This window comes from Scylla paramamosain, chromosome 2, assembly GCF_035594125.1.
Source record: "Scylla paramamosain isolate STU-SP2022 chromosome 2, ASM3559412v1, whole genome shotgun sequence".
Lineage (NCBI taxonomy): Eukaryota > Metazoa > Arthropoda > Malacostraca > Decapoda > Portunidae > Scylla > Scylla paramamosain.
Genome location: NC_087152.1, coordinates 38,221,817 through 38,241,816, shown reverse-complemented (window position 1 = coordinate 38,241,816; position 20,000 = coordinate 38,221,817). Strand labels below are relative to the sequence as shown.

The 20,000-nt window shown below is 41.4% G+C and overlaps 1 long non-coding RNA gene and 1 other non-coding gene across 2 annotated transcripts in view; one reads left to right on the top strand and one right to left on the bottom strand.

Annotated features, from left to right (window-relative positions):
* LOC135114714 (uncharacterized) overlaps positions 1-14,860 on the bottom strand; it is a 126,037-nt gene extending 111,177 nt beyond the window's left edge. The window contains exon 1 of the long non-coding RNA XR_010275644.1: positions 14,767-14,860. This is a non-coding gene — a long non-coding RNA (uncharacterized LOC135114714). The remainder of the gene's footprint in view (positions 1-14,766) is intronic.
* On the top strand, positions 3,454-3,525 carry Trnaa-cgc (transfer RNA alanine (anticodon CGC)). Its single transcript has one exon. It is a non-coding gene; the product is annotated as a tRNA-Ala (tRNA).
* Positions 14,861-20,000: the final 5,140 nt, after the last annotated feature.

Genomic DNA, 20,000 nt, shown 5'->3' with positions numbered 1-20,000 from the left:
GCAAATCACGGGCTTCACCTAAGGAAGAGTGGCGTCGGCTCCCCTGCGCGCCATTGTATTCCCTCCTTCACGTGTCGAGAGGAATGATGTCATCTTCACGTTTTCTTTTGCATGGCACAGTCTCCGCTCTGGGTAATGAAAGGGCGGCGCAAAGAGAACGAGCTCAGTAGGTATAGAAAACGTAGTGCGGTATCATGAAGTAATGTTGACGGACTAAGGAGGCCAGCGGTGTCATGAAAGTGTTATTGAACGCCTAAAACAAACAGAGGAATGACAATGCTAAAGGTGAAGTTGAGCAAGAAAACAGGAATATTTGATTACTTAAACAAACGATCTGACAAAAGAAATGCCTTGCCGAGGATAACTTGCAAAAATATGACAGGAAATATGTGTACATTGCAAAACAAACTGAAAGAAGAAATTCCTTGTGGAGGATTAACTTCAGCAAGGCTCCGAGAAATATTAGATTAAACAAACAGAAAAAAAAAAAAACTGTTGTAGGTAAAATGAGATCTAGAAATTGTAGGAAAATGTTATAGATGAAATTGCAGGAAGATGGCATGAGATCGTAAAATACTTAAGTAAACAATGACGAAAAAGAAAGCACTGCTGTGAATTAGATGAAGATGAGGGTAAGAAATATGAGATTACTTCAACGAATGTAGAAAAAAAAAAATTACTAAAGAGAAAATAATAGTAAGACATGAAATACCAAATTATTCATACAAGCTAAAGAAAAAGAAAAAAGAAAGCACTGGTAAGGGAAAATAAACTTGTCGCACTCGTTTCCCCTTGCGTCTACCATTTGCTCTCAGTCTTACATACCTTAATCTCTTGACAATGTCCTTACGAAACCTACAGGCAAACAAACTTTAGTCAGCAGAACAGAGAGAAAACACAAAACAGTGAAAGTGAATGCAAAAAAGTTACTCGATTTCTGAAATACGAAATCACTTCACCAATCTTTTCAGAAAAGGAAAACGAAAACCAGCTGGAAAGGAGGAGTTGAGATTGACGAAGTGTGTGTAAGGAGGAAAACACAATGTACGTATATGGTGTGAAAAAAAAAAAGGCGTTTGAGTTTCATTTTACCTGCACCATTAGAAACAATTATAACGGGAAGTCTTGAAGAGTGATTTGAGGAAGAAAAAGAAGAAAAGAAAAGAGAGAGAAAGAAAGAAAGAGAGAGAGAGAGAGAGAGAGAGAGAGAGAGAGAGAGAGAGAGAGAGAGAGAGAGAGAGAGAGAGAGAGAGAGAGGCACCCACAGACAGAGAAATAAAATATGGTGAAGGAAACGGGAAGTAAGAGAGAAGGTCAAGTGTCAGCCTCACTAATCATTGTGAAGTGTGGCACTGCTTGACCTCGTGACCTCAGTGGCCTCTCGTGACACTCGTACTGGTGCAGGCTGGCATGGAGGGTGATGTGGTGCATTGTGATGAGTACATGATAGTTTTCAGGGTAAATACAAAGACCACAATGTTGCAGGCCACATGGAGAGAGGAGTTGTGTTGTGGGTTTCTAAATGAAGGCAAACGGGTTCTGAGAATAGACTGGAGGTTCTAAAGTACAGTGGTGATGCTAAGTGTTATCGCTACCTGCAAGAAAATAATTTGGGAGAGGTGAGACATCATTTGGTATCGCGACTGTACGCAAGTAGATATGACGATGAATGATGAATGTGAAAACTATCAAAGTGCTGTTATTATTATTGTTATTATTGTTATTGTTATTATTATTATTATTATTATTATTATTATTATTATTATTATTATTATTATTATTATTATTATCATCATCATTATTTTAAATGTTATAATCATTACTATTGTTATTGTTGTTATTACCGTTGTTGCTGCTGCTGCTGTTGTTGTTGTTGTTGTTGTTGTTGTTGTTAACATTATTTTTATCAATATCATCAGTCTTCTCCTCTCCTTCCTCTTCTTCCTCCTAATAATAACCACTCCCATCATCATCATCATCATCACCATCATCTTTCACTTATTACGTGTTATTGATTCTATCGAAATTAAAGTGTTACCCACCATCATCGTATGTTTACAGGCGCTACTGATGAACAATTCAACATCAATCTCTCAAATAGAATGAGTAAGATGAACAAAAGCCGTTCATCCCTTGGAGCAGCACAGAGAGAAAAGACCAGAACAATCATGGCTACAGAATTCCCGGCTGTAAACAATAACTTATTCCAAGGTAAGGCGCCGGCAGCTGGGCTTTAATGACTGGCTAGACCGCAGTAATCCAACAACATCACTCCACCACCAGCGATCATCACGCCAACTGTTGCGTTAATCCACAGCCGCTTCCATCACCCAGGCCGCCACGAGGAACCGCAGAGGAGGTTGGTTTGTGTTCGTAAACGTTACTTTACTTCTTTTTACAGGTTTTGGTGGAAGTTAATGAGGTCTTCAGGATGTTTTCGTGGGTCTAGTGATAGTCTTACAAGTGTTCTGCATTGCTGATTAGGAAATCATTATGGAAAAATGCGCGATAGAAAAAAAAAACGTGAGAACTCAGCTAATCATCTCTAAGGCCGCACAGGAGTTTGGTTCGTATTTGTTAACGTTTCGGTGTCTGATCTTACTTGCTTTTTACAGGTGTTAGTGGAAGTAAATGAGGTTTTCAGGGGAATTTTCGTGATTCTTGTGATAGTTTACCAAGTGTTCTAAATCACTGTAAAAAAAAAAAAAAAATTGAGAAAAAAAACATAACAGGAAAAAAAGACTGATTTTAGTGGAAGTTACTGGAATTTTCAGGTATGTTTTCGTGATTGTAGTAATAGTTTGACGAGTGTTCTGCACCATTAATAGGAAACATACCTTAGAACACTATAGAAAAAAAACATGAAAAGTTCAGCTTCTCATCTCTGTGGCTTTGATTTAATCCCAATGAGAAAATAAACCATTTTAAAAATACGAGTTCAGTAAGACTCTTTTATCTTTCGCGATTGTCTTCTCTTATTAATTGGTTTCTTTCTCAGGAGTAATGCAGGAAAGGGACGGGTTTGTAAATACGTGTTAAAGGTAATACAACAATAGGTCAAGCCACAGAGATGCCCTGTCAAGGATGCACAGATCATACTCAGAACCTTTATAAGAGACACCTACTTCCTTTCACACACATGCACAGTCGCGGTCACAAATCGAGTAACCTTCTGCACTTATTTCCACAGTGTCTGGCCCTTACCCTCAATCTTAAGTTCTCCAATCAGCTGACAGTCGCCTTATAAAACCTGATAAATGACAGATCCTTATCAGAGGGATTCAAATACACAAGTGGCTGAAGATTGCTCGACCTCTGACTTCGCCTGTACAGTAATAATAATTCATAAAGTATTACATTGGACGCGTAGATCACCCAAACGTAGCTCTTAGAATTTCGGAACATAAACTCCCATCAGGGTCCAATACTACCACGGGGGTATATGATTGCCACGGGGGTGTAACTCAGAGGTAGAGTGCTCGCTTCGCATGTGAGAAGTCCCGGGTTCAATCCCCGGCACCTCCAATTCTTTAGTTTAAGTTGTCAGGGATGAGTCATTAGGGAGCTTTGACCCTTTCACTGCTGCACAATTTTACCTTTAATCGCCAATAAATTTTTTCGACTTTTTTTTTTCTTTTGCACTAAACTCTTACTTGAGAAAAAAATAAATAAATAAATAAGTAAGATTAACCTCCAATTCTCTCCTTTGTCTCTTCTGTATTCAAACAAGTTTTACACTGCTCATGGAAGTTAATGAAGTCCGCCCATAAAAGTTAGAGAGATAAAAGACGATTACTCAAATGTCAAATATATAGATGAGGATGATAGGTAGCGATAGGTATGTTTGATGCAGGGCCCGCTACGTGTAGTGCTGATGGCTTCTTGCAGCTTGCCTTATATACTTATGTTCTTATAATATAGTGACCATGGCTGAGATAGATTTCAAGATCTAACATTCAACTTGTTGGTGGTATGGTGGAGAGAGAGAGAGAGAGAGAGAGAGAGAGAGAGAGAGAGAGAGAGAGAGAGAGAGAGAGAGAGAGAGAGAGAGAGAGAGAGAGAGAGAGAGAGAGCTAGAGGGGAGCGGACACCAGCCTTCACCATTAGATGGCTAGGATTGTGTTTAAAAACGCTTCAAACGTCTTGTCTCGACTACTTTCAACAAGCTATATTGGAGGTTACTGGAATTCTTAAGAATTTTTTATGATTCCAGTGATAGTTTAACAAGGATTATGTATCATCGAAGGGAAAAAAACACTTACAATAAGCTAATTAATCATTTGAAGCCTTTGAAAACAATCCTTAAGAGAGCGCAGCGCGTTAAGAATATGGGTGTTAATCACTACAACACTGGAATTTGAAAACTATTACGGCCAACCGGAAGTAGACTGAAGACGAGATGATCTTACATAGGAAAAAAAAAGAAAAAAAAAGTAAAAAGCGTTACTTCTCAGGTGTGAACTTATTTTAAACCCACTAAAAACACAGAACGCATCGTTGAGTCATCATATTTTTTTGCCACTTTTCTCAATAGTTTGCTAAGGTGTGAGAGATTTATTACTCACGCACACACTAAGAACCCACTTTTTTCATATTTTTCTCATTACTCTGACAATCTAGACATCAGCGGAAACTATTACTGTGAGTAGGTGAGAAGAACACATCAACACTGCGTAAGACCACACGAGAAACAATCACCGGTACTACTTGTATACGCAATGTGATGTACTTTTCTCATCAATCTGACAATTTTCATGGCAGAGGAAGATATTACAGTGGGAGATTGAGAAGAACACACGCACACTACGCAACATCATACGAAAAACAGACAACGACGGGAAAAACTGAGATTTATGAAGGTTTAGAGGCTCACACGAGTTTCAGACATGCGTGAAACTTAAAAGCCTGTGCGCGAGTTTTAGGTTAAGACAAGGCACAGCTGTGAGAGGTGTCTGACAGAGGGTACGTGAAGGTTCAGAGGCGCACACGAATCTCAAGCATGCGTGACGCTTCTGTAAACCCTATGCGAGTTCCAAGCAGCAAAGACGAGATACAGGTGGAAGAGGTATGCTTATCTGACAAAGGCAAGGCTGTTCTTCCTTCTGAAGCGAACTGTGGCTGCTGCGGCCATGTTGTTTTTAAGTACCGTGAATCTGCAGTCCGTGTAATTTATCTTTTGTGCAAAGCTGTGAAGGGAGACAGAAAACAACGCTACGTATTTGATTTTGGAGTTAATGTAGCTGATGTGCCATGCAAAGTTGTGGAAATAGATGGAAAGCAGAGGTACTCATGTAAGATTTGATATGATTTCTGCAGACACGTACTCACAAGACATGAACATGCTACATTTACACGGGCAAATTTTAATTCTCACTGACAGCTAATTTTTTTTTCCTTAATCACATGTAACTTTTAAAGATTTATTTTTGTACTCTTTAATAGTTCTTTAGATGGGAAAATAGTTTAATTTCTTATTCTCTCTCTCTCTCTCTCTCTCTCTCTCTCTCTCTCTCTCTCTCTCTCTCTCTCTCTCTCTCTCTCTCTCTCTCTCTCTCTCTCCTATGTGTCCATGCAAGCAATTCTCTAAGTGACTTGACGGGTGGATAAATTGAAAGAGTTCGAGAAATCTAATTGTGTTTATGTTAGAAAGTCTCATGCAGAACTCTCGTCATCACCACTGTAATGGCATGAACTACATTCTTGCACGATACATAATACATAATTAGAAAGATATAAACAGCTACACAAACAGCATCATGCACTTAAACCTTTCAGTACCATGACATCAATTTAACTATATTTTAGATGTCATTAGAAGCTTTCATCAAGTTAAGGATACTTTTCATCATTACGTTTAATAAATCATCTAGTTGCTCATCCAGCACAATTATACCTTACTTACTCTATTACAGCTAATTAAATTTATTATGATGAAGTTTGGAGGTTGTCTGTTGCACTGACTGACTCACATTTTCATCTGCAAATAAATAAAAGTTACGACAGTTTTGAAATTAAGTGTGTTTTATTGACCTTGTTTAATTCACTCCTGGCCTGCCTCCTTCCCTCGGGCGGCACTGACTACTGAGGCGGAGAGGGAGACAGGGAGAGCTTGTTTGCCTTCACGCCGTCTGTCGCGCGGTGCAGTGAAGCGTCTTGCGAAACTTGTTGCGTAAAAAGAGCTACTGACGTAATTTATGCTGAGACGAAAATAACACGGCACATTTATCTTAACGCTCACATTATTTATATTTTGATAACGTTCAATATATTTTTATTGGGGCTGGCATCTTCAGTGGGTCTTTTTTTAGCCTTTATGTTATAGCCTTTACGTCCTTGGCCAGAGTCCCTCTTACATAATAATAATCATAATAATAATAATAATAATAATAATAATAATAATAATAATAATAATAATAATCATAGTAGTAGTAGTAGTAGTAGTAGTAATGAGAAAGTTATCAAGTAATTTTTGACTACCGCTTTCGATTCTCTTCAGGAAGCGGCACTTCAGTGGACCTTTCTTTTTTTTATTACAGTTTTGTTGCCCTTAGCCCGTGCCCGTCCTACATAGAAAAAAAGTAGTAGTAGTAGTAGTAGTAGTAGTAGTAATTGTAATAATAGTAGCAATTATAGTAATAATGATAACAACAACAACAACAACAATAATGATATCTTAACAACCAGCATATCGGTTTCTTAACTCATACACTTAACATTCAGCATAAGCGCATCTTAACATTCATTATACTCTGTCATACAAATAGGCACTGGGCAAGCAGACGCTATTTACATCACTCTAGCCAGGCCTCACAACTTTCCGTTTCTCAAGTCAAGCTGGCTCCAGTCACGGGCAAAACTGTAAGTGAACGCCGCGGGACGGTCTGGAGTAGAGGTGAGGGCGGCGCGGCGTCTGTCCAGCCCTTCACGTTCACTCCCTCACCTCACCGTGCCTTGCAAAAAAAAAAAAAAAACGTAAATCTAAGTAGCACTTCCGTAAAACAAATATAGGAACACGAACCGCCATCACCAAAACATACACACGTACAAAGTATACAAACACACGCACGCACGCACCCACGCACACACACACACCAACGTAAATAGTACAGGCCACGAACAAGCCACCTCATTGTTCTTATGGTCTTTACAATGATGTGTTTTTACGGTCGTTCTGCGGCGGCCGGACGACCCTCCCACACGTGACATCCGCCGCGCCGCTCCGAGACTTGTGTACTATTAGGCGCGCCTCCAGACATGACAGGGGCTGACAGCTAAACCAGAGGGACGGAGGCGGACAGAAATGTGACGGCAGGGAACGTGGGGAGAAACATGAAGGTAAGGAGAAAAATATAAGGGAACTAACGAGGACAGGAACGTGAAGAATGGAGAAAGAGGGACGTGATGAGAGAGGAGCAAGAGGGAATGTGGATAGGGGAAGTGAAGGAAAGGGTGAAGGTGGAAAGGGGCGTGAAGGTAAGGGAGGAAGGGTGAAGGTGGAAAGGAACGTGAAGAAATGGAAGGAGGAAGAGGGAACGTGGATAAAAAGGTGAAGGGAAGGAAGGAAGTGGATAGAAACGAAGACAAGAGAGGAACGTGATAAGGGACATGAAAGCAAGAGAGGAAAATAGAAAGGAAAGTGAAGGCAAGGTAGGAGGAACATAGAACACAAAGGCAAAGGTCACATGTGAGAAGACATTAAAAGATACTAAGAAGAATACGAAAAACAAGCGAAAACTCCACCCCACAAAAAAAAAAAAAAAAAAAAAGTGCAAATAAGAAATACATCGCCAGTACGTAAAGGCAGACAAGAACAAGAGAACTGAAACTCATGCTCTCGTAACCAGGAGCAGCACGGAGCAACAGCAACAGCAGCAGCAGCAGACGCGGGAGGAGGAGCAGGAGGAGCAGCAGCGGGAGGCGGAGTGCGGTGGTGGTGATGATGATGCGTGCAGGAGACATGTAACTTGAGCCTCCACCTCCTGTGCTGGGCGTCTCCAGGCCCTTCATACACGACAACTTCACTCACATAACTCTCTCGCTCGTTTTACTAAATTGCAAGCAGCTTTCTTATTTTTCTTTCGTCCCTCACCACTAATTGTCGCCGACGACCGAGATTCCAACCCCCGACACAATGGGAGGAAGCCGCCGCGCTGAATGCCAGGTTGCTCAAGGGAAATCTGGCGTCATTATCTTCATAATCTCGGAGGAAATTGTTGTGTTGAGGCTAATGCTGAGTGTGACGCCTCCCTCCCTTCCCTTCCCTTCCTCCGACCCGCTCTCCTCTTCCTCCTTCCACTTCACTACCCCCCTTCCTTCCTCCTCCTCCTTACCTATGCACCCAGCAACGCTCCCTCTCTCCCCCCCACACCCACGCACAATTTTGCACCCTTGATCATCTCTCCTTTGTCTTCTCTCTCTCTCTCTCTCTCTCTCTCTCTCTCTCTCTCTCTCTCTCTCTCTCTCTCTCTCTCTCTCTCTCTCTCTCTCTAACCAAACACTAACGCCCCTTGACAGCGTCGCTCCCACAGGGCTCCCTCACCTCTCATCACACCTCTGTTACCGCTACCGCCGCTTAACACAGGTAGGTCCATTTAAGACAGGTAGGTAAGTACTCTGGTCGAGGAGGAAACACTCATTTACGTGAATTACAGAGGGTTGTTAAAAGGTGGAGGGGCGGGGGCCGGGCCTGCGAGGGGTGGTGGAGGGGCTACGGTCAACCACAAACAATGTCATGTGAGTTGAAGTCAAACAGCACGTGGCGGGAAGTTTTTTGTGTGTTATTTTGCCAGAGGAGGAACGGTGTAAGTATCGATGCTAAATCATGTAACACGTCCTTGATTTGTTTTCCCCCGGCGAGGAATCTCTCCCCCTTCTTCCTTCTTCCTTCCTTCCTTCCTTCCCTCCCTCTTTTTCCTTTTTCTTTCCTTCCTTCCTCCGACCCGCTCTACTCCTCCCCGCCAGCCCACCACAACCCAAATCAAAAGCATTCGCGGCTGGGTTGCATTTAACCGGGGAAGAAAATATGACCTAGCACATTAAACGTCTCACAAATCTTTTAGTTTTTGACATTAAAGGACATAACATGACATGAAATTTCATTTTTTTTTCTGTCTCTAGTTTGCTTGAGGAAGGCATTGATGTAAAGTATCGGTAGTAGTTATTGTGATTGCTGGGTGCTGGGACACCCTGAAATGATTATTGTGTTTTCTGCACCAAGACACGTATTCCGAAACGCTTATGTACTATTTCCGAAGACCACAGAGATAATTAGTCGGGTTTTCACGTGCATTTCTCCCACTGATGAAGCAAAATCTTGTTAAACTATCACTAAAATTGTAAAACAACCTTTGAAAATCCCAGTAATTTCCACTTGAGCTGTTGTAATAAGGAGGAAAAATTGCCAAAATGTTTTGAGAATACGGCACCCCCAGATTATATTTTACTTATATCGGCGTTCTTAATATAACATTCAACAGCCGTTCCTCCTCCGACTTACCCTCTCCATTTTTTCTCACCCTCTTCTTTCTATTCTAACTCTCCTTTCATCGTTCCTTTCGTCAAACACATCGTCTCATCTTCGCCGGATTTGAAACCACATCCTTAATTGAAATTAATGATAGGATATACATCATCATGTCATTATAATACCACTGCAAGACCGAGCCCTCTCATAACTTCCTTCACGCATCTCTGTAGGCTACCTGTTTATTCCAGGCTACCCCAACATAACCTTTCCTGTTTCTAACTCTCTATCTGACCTACGGACTGTAATAGTATAGGGAATTTTAAAGGAAGATTATATGATTTTATGGATGATAAGTATATGTATCTTTTACAAAGAAAATGCCAGGTATAGGCCTACTGGCTTCTTGTAGTTTCCCTTACATTCCTATATACTTACGTTCTTACCTAAAATGCAGCAAATGGCAAATTAAGGTTAAGAGTAACTACATTTTGTATTCTATGCACTGAGAGAGAAGGGCAGTGTCTCATGGAGTGTTGATGAAACCACTGAAATTATTATTTACTTTGTAGCTGCTTTAAAAGATGAATGCGTCGTGTGGGAACCATTCAGGACAATGGACCCGTGAGACACACCAAGGGACCTACAAAGTCTTGATCCCTCCATTAATACTTTGAGCTTGATATGTATACTGTATAATGTGTATGTTTATGTATAATGCTTAGTACTGATTTATTGTGTAATTCTGAAAGACACCAGTAGTAGAGAAAAGAATTATGAAGAAACTGAAAGTTATTTTTTGTGCAAGTAGTTTTAGTTTACGTTTGTTCTCCCCAGTCGTTTAGGGACAATCGTATGAAATAACAGTTTGTGTCATAAGCAATCAAAGGGTTAACTCCGATCAGCTGGCAGTGATTTAAGTGGGTGTGTAAGTAGTGAACGTACGTGTGTGTGTGTGTGTGTGTGTGTGTGTGTCTTCACGGTCCAGCAGGCAACACAGCACCACCACCACCACCACCACCACCACCACCATCACCATCAGCACAAACCCTACAAATTGAAACTGATGACTGTGGCTTTACTTTTCCATAATTCACTGCACAGGTTTCGGAAAATGTTATCCATGTTTTCCCATCGCATCAGGTTTTCCCACAATCACTGAAAGCAAGAAGCTATATATCAGCGCACGCAAGCATATATATATTTACCCTCACACGTCAGGATGTTGAACTGCAATGAACACAACGCTCAGCTATAATGAACACCGAGAAGTCGAGAATACAGGAAACGTTAAATCGAATTTTTCCAAGAGAACTGTTAATCTTGCGAGTCTTTGTGGAAAATTTCGTATCGTCTTGGCTGCAAAGGACCGGTTTGTGGATTTCCTTTTGTTTATTATTTCTGTTTCTTCTCTTTTAAAACGGTTGCCAGCCACCACACGCTTACTTCAGTAGCTCGTGTATTTTATTTGTACCTCTCCTTTTAAGTCCCGATGAAATATCTTATAAAACTGAAATTTTTAAAATGTATTTTTATGTTAGCTTTGCATTACAACTAGTCTTCTCTTTTTGAACTGACTTTCCATGACACTTTTCAAAATCAATGTTTTCTTTTCCTTTGTGTAATTTTTATTCATCTATCTTCTTGAAATTTACTCGTACTTTTCATCTCTTGTGCCTTTGTACCTTCAAACGACATATTTGGGAATAGTTTCCTGATGACACGCCTACAAAAACTGTTTCCTTTAGCTTGGCTCTTGAGAGCTCAAGAAGTTCATTGTATTTTGCTACAGTCTTCTTTTTTGTATAATGTTTTGACAGATGTTAAGAGACTCATTATCTCTAGTCGCTTTTACGTTTTATATATATATATATATATATATATATATATATATATATATATATATATATATATATATATATATATATATATATATATATATATATATATATATATATATAGTGGAAAAATTTTTCCATCCATCAGAGTTTATTTCACTTGAGTCTTCATTAGTTTACGCTAATGATCAGGATGGGGAGAAAGAACAGAAGCTCACAAACACGACATAATTGCAGAGAAGACACAGAAAACGTCTGTAAGTAGTTTCGTAAAAGAAGGGAGCATGCAATGAAGAGGAAGACACTTGAGCTAAGGAAGAAAAGAAGGAAGAATATATTGAAGACCACAGCTTAATGTTTTGAAATACCGCTGAGGACAAGAGGTAGGAGTGTGGAGACTGGTTTCGGTGCTAACATTTTACTGCCGGACCTACACGTCTGAAGCAACGAGATGAGAGCATCAGTTTTGCTATGGATCGATCGGCTGTTCCTGGAATACAGACTCAGACAAGCGCCTCGCCGGACGCAAGAAATTGTATATTTGTATGAAAGGATCATCGTATAATGTAGTTAGAAAGGTTTAAAATGACAATAGTCATATGAAGAGAAAAATGAAAACATAATCAAATGATTTCTTTCTAACGATACAAAAAACCAAGGATCTAAAAGAAATCATTTACATTTTTTGGCAGATGAGAAAAGTAGGAAGAAGGAACAAAATAAATACGAAATAGAAACCAAAGAAAAAAAGGGCCCCCAAAAATCACATCAAACAGTACTGTTATAAAGGTATTTTGCCAGCAACGCAACGCAACGCAACGCAACGCAACGCAATGTAACTTAACGCAACGCAACATACCTCAGCGCAGCGCAATGCAACGCAACGCAACGCAGCACAACGCAACGTAGCGCAACGCAACACAGCGTAACGGTGCGCAGCGCAACGCAACACAACGCAACGCAAGGACAACGACTACTACAAAACTCTAAACATCACACTGCTCATTATGCAGGATGTGCGTTAGAAATCTGGTCCACTTGCCCCTCACTGCAGCTCCCTGAGTATTCCTCGCCCTTTGGAAATACGCACACACTTCCTGCCGACGCATACTTGTCTGGCTTTTGGGCAGACAAAGACTGCACATTATCCTGATTATTTTGATATATAAATGCAAATATTGAGCTCAAACCTGTTGTTATATGAAAGCACAACAGCCACTCGAGATAGTCTGTTTGTAATGAAGTCTGTGCATGAGCAAAGAAACGCAGGATGGTTTTTTGGCCAAGTTTATTGAATTCGCAATTTTGTTGTGTTTTTTCCTTGTTATTGTTTTTTTTTTTTTTTCGAGGAGTGTACAATTTTATGTATATTTTACTAGTGATCTGCAAGAAAGGCAACCTACTTTCATCTAGAAGTAAATTAGCTTATCCCTTTGTGTTCTGTGTCAATTGAAATATTTTCAAAATCCCCACCGTAGAAATCTTAATGCACTGTGTAACACTTTCTTCCTCAATCATGTGAATTGTGGAAGTTCAGAGAATGCCGTCGCTGCCTCGCAACAAGGGGTCATCTCAGGGCTTGTCTGTTTACACCACATGGTAAGATCCTGACTACCTGATTGCTTGCTTTGTCACGCTCCTAAATGCCATAAAAATAATAATGTGTTCAAACAAGGCTATAAACAACGAGAGGTTTTTGGGCGAGAAATTACCACCGCAATACCTGGATATAATGATGCGAATGCATGAAAATAACTATTATATTTTTCATTCATGATTTATTTACGGCTTTTGGGGTCCAACGTGTGATGGTGTGGGTGAAAGTATACACCAACCAAAAATCTCATTAGACTCTGTAAGCTCCCTGCGTTTTGTGATATGCCAACGAAGAATTCTGAAACAACTCCCTCTGTGTGGAGGTCTCAAGGTCACATTCCAATACACTTCACTCAAGCATATATGATCACGATAACGAAACGCGCTATAATAATTAAGCATCATGGCTTTAAAATGTCATCACAACTTTCCTTAATTTTGGATAATCTTTTTCATAACTTTGGACAATCGTTTTGGCTCTACTCTTTGGGGACTGGCACCTTCAGTGGGATTTTTTTTTTCCTCCCTGCCTTTTTTGTTGTCATTGACCAGAGCTGTTACATAAAAAAAAATCCATACTAAGCATTTTGAGTCACGAACGAATAATTTTCTCCTCCATCGTAGCAAAAAGTCCATGGAACACTTTGGGAAGTGTGTGTGCATTTATAGTTGTGCTGTCGAAGGTCTACCCCCTCTCCCTCTCACCGGCGCTCCAGTTGCGTTTGAAATCCTAATCAGCGAGTTTCCGAACGAACGCACAGCTCCGTGTCCACCACTTCCGTGCGCTGACTGCTCGGGAAAGTCTTCTGTGGTTCGTATGCAAGCAGATTGTGTTGGGTTCGCCAGGCTCGACGCGATAAGTATAGTGTGCTGCTCAGTAAGAAATCTTTTGAATACTTACTTCACTTCCTATCCTTTCTTTTATTGGGAAAGTCGCGGTAAAAAGCGTGAAGGTCAAGGAGGAGCGGGGCGCGGGACTCCCTGGATCAGTGTCTTGGAAACACTTGACTGGTGCGCCTTCTTCTTCTTCTTCATCTTCTTCTCCTTCTTTGACATAACACAATTTTCTTTTTCTTTCCTTCTTATTTCTTCTTCTTTTTTGACAACCCAATTTTCTCTTTTCTTTCCTTCTTCTTTCTTCTTCTTTTCCTCTTCTTCTCTTTCTTTTCTTCTCCTACTCCTCCATCTTCTTTTCCTCCTCTTTCTCCAGATTTATCTATTTTCATACAAATTCGCTGTTCCTCATCAGCTGCTTCCATTCCTTCGAGTTTCTCTCTCCCTCAGATACTCCGCCACATTGTCACCCCACCTTAATCTTGGTCTTCCTTGGTTTCTCCCTTCCCATTCTGCCAACATAGTCCTCTTCTTTCCTCATTATATATCCATGGCAGTGCATCACCTAGTATAGTACAAAACAGTTGACTCTTTGACTACAATTGACGAAGTAAAACTCGTTATCTAAGTCACTCTGCATTATTTTACGGAGCAGAAAATAAAAGAAAAATACTAGAATGAATTACGTTATCATTTATTTCTTCAGAGTAACCTTGCTCACAGCATTTCTTTTCTTTTTCTTTTCTTGTGTTTGAGTAGAAGTCATAGCAGTCAAAAAGTTAATAAACGACTCGTGTATACATTCCTCTGTATAATCTCATAACACCACCTTTGTGACTAACACTACTATAACAAACACCTCGTCTCAGGTCGCCCTTGTGGTACCCTTCCAATCCTCACCAAACACGTGAATACCTAACATGAAACTATACATCACCTCACTCTACACTTACTCTCACTGCATCGTCCTTAACACGTAACCATGCATTTTTTTTTTTTCTGTATACGAGTGCTGTACTTGCTTGGCTTGCTTACCAGTCGGTCCGCTGGCAGGGATTCGAGTCTGCCTTTCGCTAGATGACACATTACATGATAAACTGGATCACTCGTTTGTTCTTCCTTGCCTTGTGGTTGATAGGCACTTCTGGGGAGACCTGGGAACAGAAAATTTACAATAATCCATACATGTCTAAGTAAAAGTACGTAATATTAAAGTTATTATTTGCTACTGGTCAGAAACCATTTTGATTTTACTTGTGTTTTCCTTCATGAACAGACACACACACACACACACACACACACACACAGTCAGCTACCAATTACAATGAAGTAAGGGAATTCTTCAGTATCAGTAAAAGCTAACAATCAAGTTTCAGAATAGGACGCTTCCTTCTTTGGGTATAATCAACCTCATTGTTTCTTCACGAGAAGCCAAACAACTTCAGAAAGAATGTCAAAACACTTATGAAAAATATAAAATGCACTTTATATCCTTAATGGGAGATTTCACTGCAGGAATTACCATTAGGAACAGTAGCCATGAAATTCTTGGTAAGCTCATAAGCACATGCAGCGATGGCCATTACAGCAGCACAGGAGGCATTACCGTCATTACATGAAACATAATGATGACAGACAACAATAGCACAAAGGCATCCCAGGTATCCAATTATACATCATTTATCAGCTTAATGCAAGCACGACTAGACATTCCTGTATCTCTATTAGCATGCCTGATGAACACAACAAACAGAACACACATCACCGCCACCATCAGTAAGCCGCACCGCATGCTCACGATTCCCACGCGCATTACCACTTATAAACCTACCTGAGTGCCCCCTCCCTCTTTGACTCCACCCCTTCCTCCACCCCTCCCTCCAGACCTACCCTCCCTTTCGGTTCAGTAAAGCACAGGAGTACGAGGTATTTAAACCACAGGGAGCACTGGTAATGGAGGGAGACTGAATGAACTCCGTGAGGCAGAGACCGCAGCGGCGCGTGATTGCCTCCCAGCTGAGACCAGGAGCACAAGAGGAGGTAACGGGAACTCTACGGAGGGTGAGAGCACACCTTCAGGATGGCCAATGAGAGGTTGGTCAGGCCTGTAAGCTTAGATATTATGGTCTCTCATCAGGATTATTTTTGAAGGCCACATTGCTAGTTGGGTCCTTATGTTTTTTTTTCTGCTACAGATCTGAATCCTTGTTAAACTATGACTAGAATCATGGAAACAGTATTGAAAACCGCATTAATTTCCACTTTTGTGTTAGAAGTTGTCCATTTAAGCCGCAGAAACGTTTGAAAATAAGGTCTAGAGAGTAATGTGCCTGATCCGTGTTTTGTGTGATCCTCAATACTGCCGTGAGCTGAGAGGGCTGGTCATTCCTGTGAGCTGTAAAGGACTCCCTCGTTTTGCCCGATTTTAAATGTGTGGTACTTGCATGCTGTTATCTTGATTTCACTCTATTTTGTAACCTCCTGAATGCTAATGATAGTTTGACGTCTGGTACTTCATTTCAGTAACAAGATTATTTTACACAGCAGAAGTATAAGTACAGACACTGAAAGGTTTGGATTACTCGATTGCTCTTTTGGTGTCAGTGGTGCCTTTCAAAATTGTGGTCTAAACTTTTCTAATGCGTTAAAGAGACTGGCCTATCTTACAAAAGAAAAGAAAAAAAAAGTTCAGAATTTTTGTCCTCGAAAATGAATGAATATATAAATAAATAGAAAGACTTTAAAATGGAGCCCAATTTAATCCAAGAGGCGTCGTGATACTTGCACTACAACATTTCCTCACTCTACTACGTCTTGGAGCATCGGCCACAAGATGTTAAATTAAACCAATGGATGTCACGGTGTTCTTAAGCCGTCACGCATGCAATGAGGGAATCTCTATCATTGTCAACACCATCATTTCATTTGATTTACTTCCCTATTTTCCCTTACCGGAGCGCCTGGACTTGGACAGCTCTATTTATTCAAGTCTGTCTGAGTGTCTGAGAGCAGAATATCGTGCAGTAATTTTTGTCTAGGTAAGCGTGGCCTCTCTCACCAGTGCAGCCTTCTTTGCAATGTAGCTTGTCTGTTTTATTAATGCTGATGTTCCGTTTCCGTTTGTCGTTAGAGAGTTGTATATAACTGTTGCTGCGTGTGCTCGAGTATAAATATTATGTATCTAGGCTCACTTCCTTGTCTGTCTGGTCTCAAACTCACGTTCTTCTTCGCACGAGTGAACAGAATTCCCAAACTTTTCGGGATCTTATCTTCTGTTACTTTCAGCAAACTTCAGTGGACTTTATTGCTTCAGTGGAGGTTAGTGAGGTTTTCAAAGGGGTTTTCATGATTTTAGTGACAGATTAAGAAGAATTCGATACCACCAATAAGAAAACGGGTCATACGAACGCGACTTTTCATCTTTGTGGCCTTTGAAAATATATCCTTGTGAGAGAACAAAGCGTTTATGAATACTGACCTTGGTACGAGCATTATTTTTTTTCAGTCCCAAAAATTGTGTAATTATCATAGTGCAAAGTTCATGTTTGTCTGTCCGTCTGTCTGTCTGTCTGTCTGTGTCTGTCTGTCTGTCTGTCTGTGTCTGTCTGTGTCTGTCTGTCTGTCTCTCTCTCTCTCTCTCTCTCTCTCTCTCTCTCTCTCTCTCTCTCTCCGCGTCTGCCCTCGACCTCTTTCCCCACCGCCGCCTGCAGCCACACCGGCGCCACACCGTTAGGGCGCCGCCACACCCTTCCCACGGACCCCCCAAGGCTGTGCTGCTATCACCGCCATGTGGGAAGCGACACCCCGACACCCCGCCTTCGCCTCAGCTGCCGCCCGCGCTCCAGCCCTTCACACCCACAGGGGAAGCCAAGGAGGAGGGGGTGGGGGGAAGGGTCACCAGGTCTCACTTATGTTTTTGTTACTCAGGGTCCCTGTTTTTCTCTCCGACTCACTAACTCACCCTTTATCTGACTGCCCGTCTTTCCCTGCGGTGCGCACACAATTCTATTAGTAAATAAAAAAAGCGCGTAATGTCAGAGTCACGTTCCATTAATCACACCGAGGAGATAAAAATATTATCGCCAAGACCATCAGGATCCGTAAATTCCGAGCGCAACAAAGCTGTCGAGGAAGCGATAAGTGAAAACGTTGACTTCCATAAGAGATAAGCCAAGCCGCGGTCCAGATTTGCGGCAACCTTAAAATAGGAGAGGAAATCGAGTAATGGGCGGCAGTGCTAGCTTCGTATCTGATTACAACTCCCTCAGGCCTTAAGAAAATAGATCTGGAAATTATGAGAGATGAATTCTTTGCGTTGAAATTATGCTGCTTTTCTTTGCCATCTCGTGTTAACCTTCCCGTGCATTGTTGAACGTTGTGGTCTATCTTAATGCTCATCTAGTACGTGCGCAGTGTAAAGGGGAAGGTACGTGAAGAAGTCTGTTTCATGAGAGCGCGTGAATGCTTAGTGTGTACTCTTACTGACACTTACTGGCACGTGAATATTGTTATGTGCACTGCTAATCACTGTTACTTATACACATCACCATCTTTCATACTCCCTCCCCGGCCATACCAAGCATCGCCCACCTAATTCTATTTTTACGAGTATTTACAACCATTGCTTCTACTCACTCACCTGTCGTTTCTCGCTCCCTCACCCATCACTTTCCTCATTCTCTAGTCACACTTTCCTTTCACCCATCACATACATTCAACATTGTTATTTTCACACTGTCACCCATCCCCTTCACTTTTTATTCCTCACATGCACCCATCACCCATCATTCCCACCTCACCCCATTACATCCACCTGTCACCCACCACTCCCACCCTTAAAACCTATCACTTCCATCCTATCACCAGCCACCTCCGCCTTCTCACTCACTTCTACCTTCCCCTCTCCTAACTCTTCCATCCCTTCACCCACGACCTCCACACCTCCACCCTTTCCTCCATCCCTCATTCAGCACGCCACCTCCACATCCCTCCACCTCTCACCTCCACACTTCCTATTACCCCCTCCCGTCCTCTCCCTTCCTCTTCTCAAGAACCCTCGAGGCATAAACGCCAATTTGACTTTTCTTATCAGAGATGGCTTGTAGGTTTCCGGCATTCTTGTGCTCATTATTTTCCATCATTATCTCGGTTCCTCAGCGTCGCGCCGCCCTGATTCGCCTCCTGCAGAAGCCAAGGCCAGACCAGGAAGACTTATTTTGTGCGTTATCTGAGAGTTTATAAGTGTACGGACTCTCAATGGCTCCTTACTGAGAACGAATCCAACAGGTACTCATGTTTCAACTGGGAAAAGAAAAAAGTTAGTTTGAAGAAAAGAAAGTGAGTCTATGGATTTTATTTTGCAGTGAAATGTGTTAAGTTTGGTGATGGTTCGATTTTATTTGGCGTTTGTTGTCTTCTGTTTGTGGTTGGTTGTTTGAAAATATCTGTGTTAAGCGGTTTGTTTCTTTATTTCTCTTTACGTGTGTAATTATCCATCCATCTTGCTACCTTTTCGTTAATAAACCAGGTCTGCCTATCTATTCATCTATGTATCTATCTATTTATCTGCACCTACCTGTCTATCTACACTTACTTATATGTCTATCTATCCATACTTCCATCTATCTATCTACCTGTCTATCTATCCACCCATCTAACCATTTACCTATTATCATTTTTGCACAATCTCTCTCTCTCTCTCTCTCTCTCTCTCTCTCTCTCTCTCTCTCTCTCTCTCTCTCTCTCTCTCTCTCTCTCTCTCTCTCTTCACCATCTACCTACGTGACTAACTTTTCTTTGTTTGCTTGTTTGTTTGTTTGCTTATTTGTTTGTGTGTTTGTGTGTCTGTGTGTGTATGACGTTCGGTTTGCTGGGTTAAACTTTTGGTAACATCTCACTTCCTCCCTGCAAACACTTCGCCATCGTCCTTCTCCTCCGCGGCGCCGCCCCTTCAAGCTCCCCCGGGGATGGAGGGGGGGAGTGTTGGGGAGGGGAGGGGGAAGCACCGGAAGCCGCCAAATCGCGCTCTGACACGACACTTGAAGATATTATACACGTAACCTGTTTTGTCGAAAGTATGATAATGATGGTGGTGGTGGTGGTGGTGGTAATAGTGGTTGTGGTGTTGGTTGTGGTGGTTGCTGTGGTTGTTGGTGGTAGTTGTGGTTGTTATGGTTGTGGTAGTAGGTGTAGCTGTTGTAGTAGTAGTAGTAGTAGTAGTAGTAGTAGTAGTAGTAGTAGAAGTAGTAGTAATATCAATAATAATAATA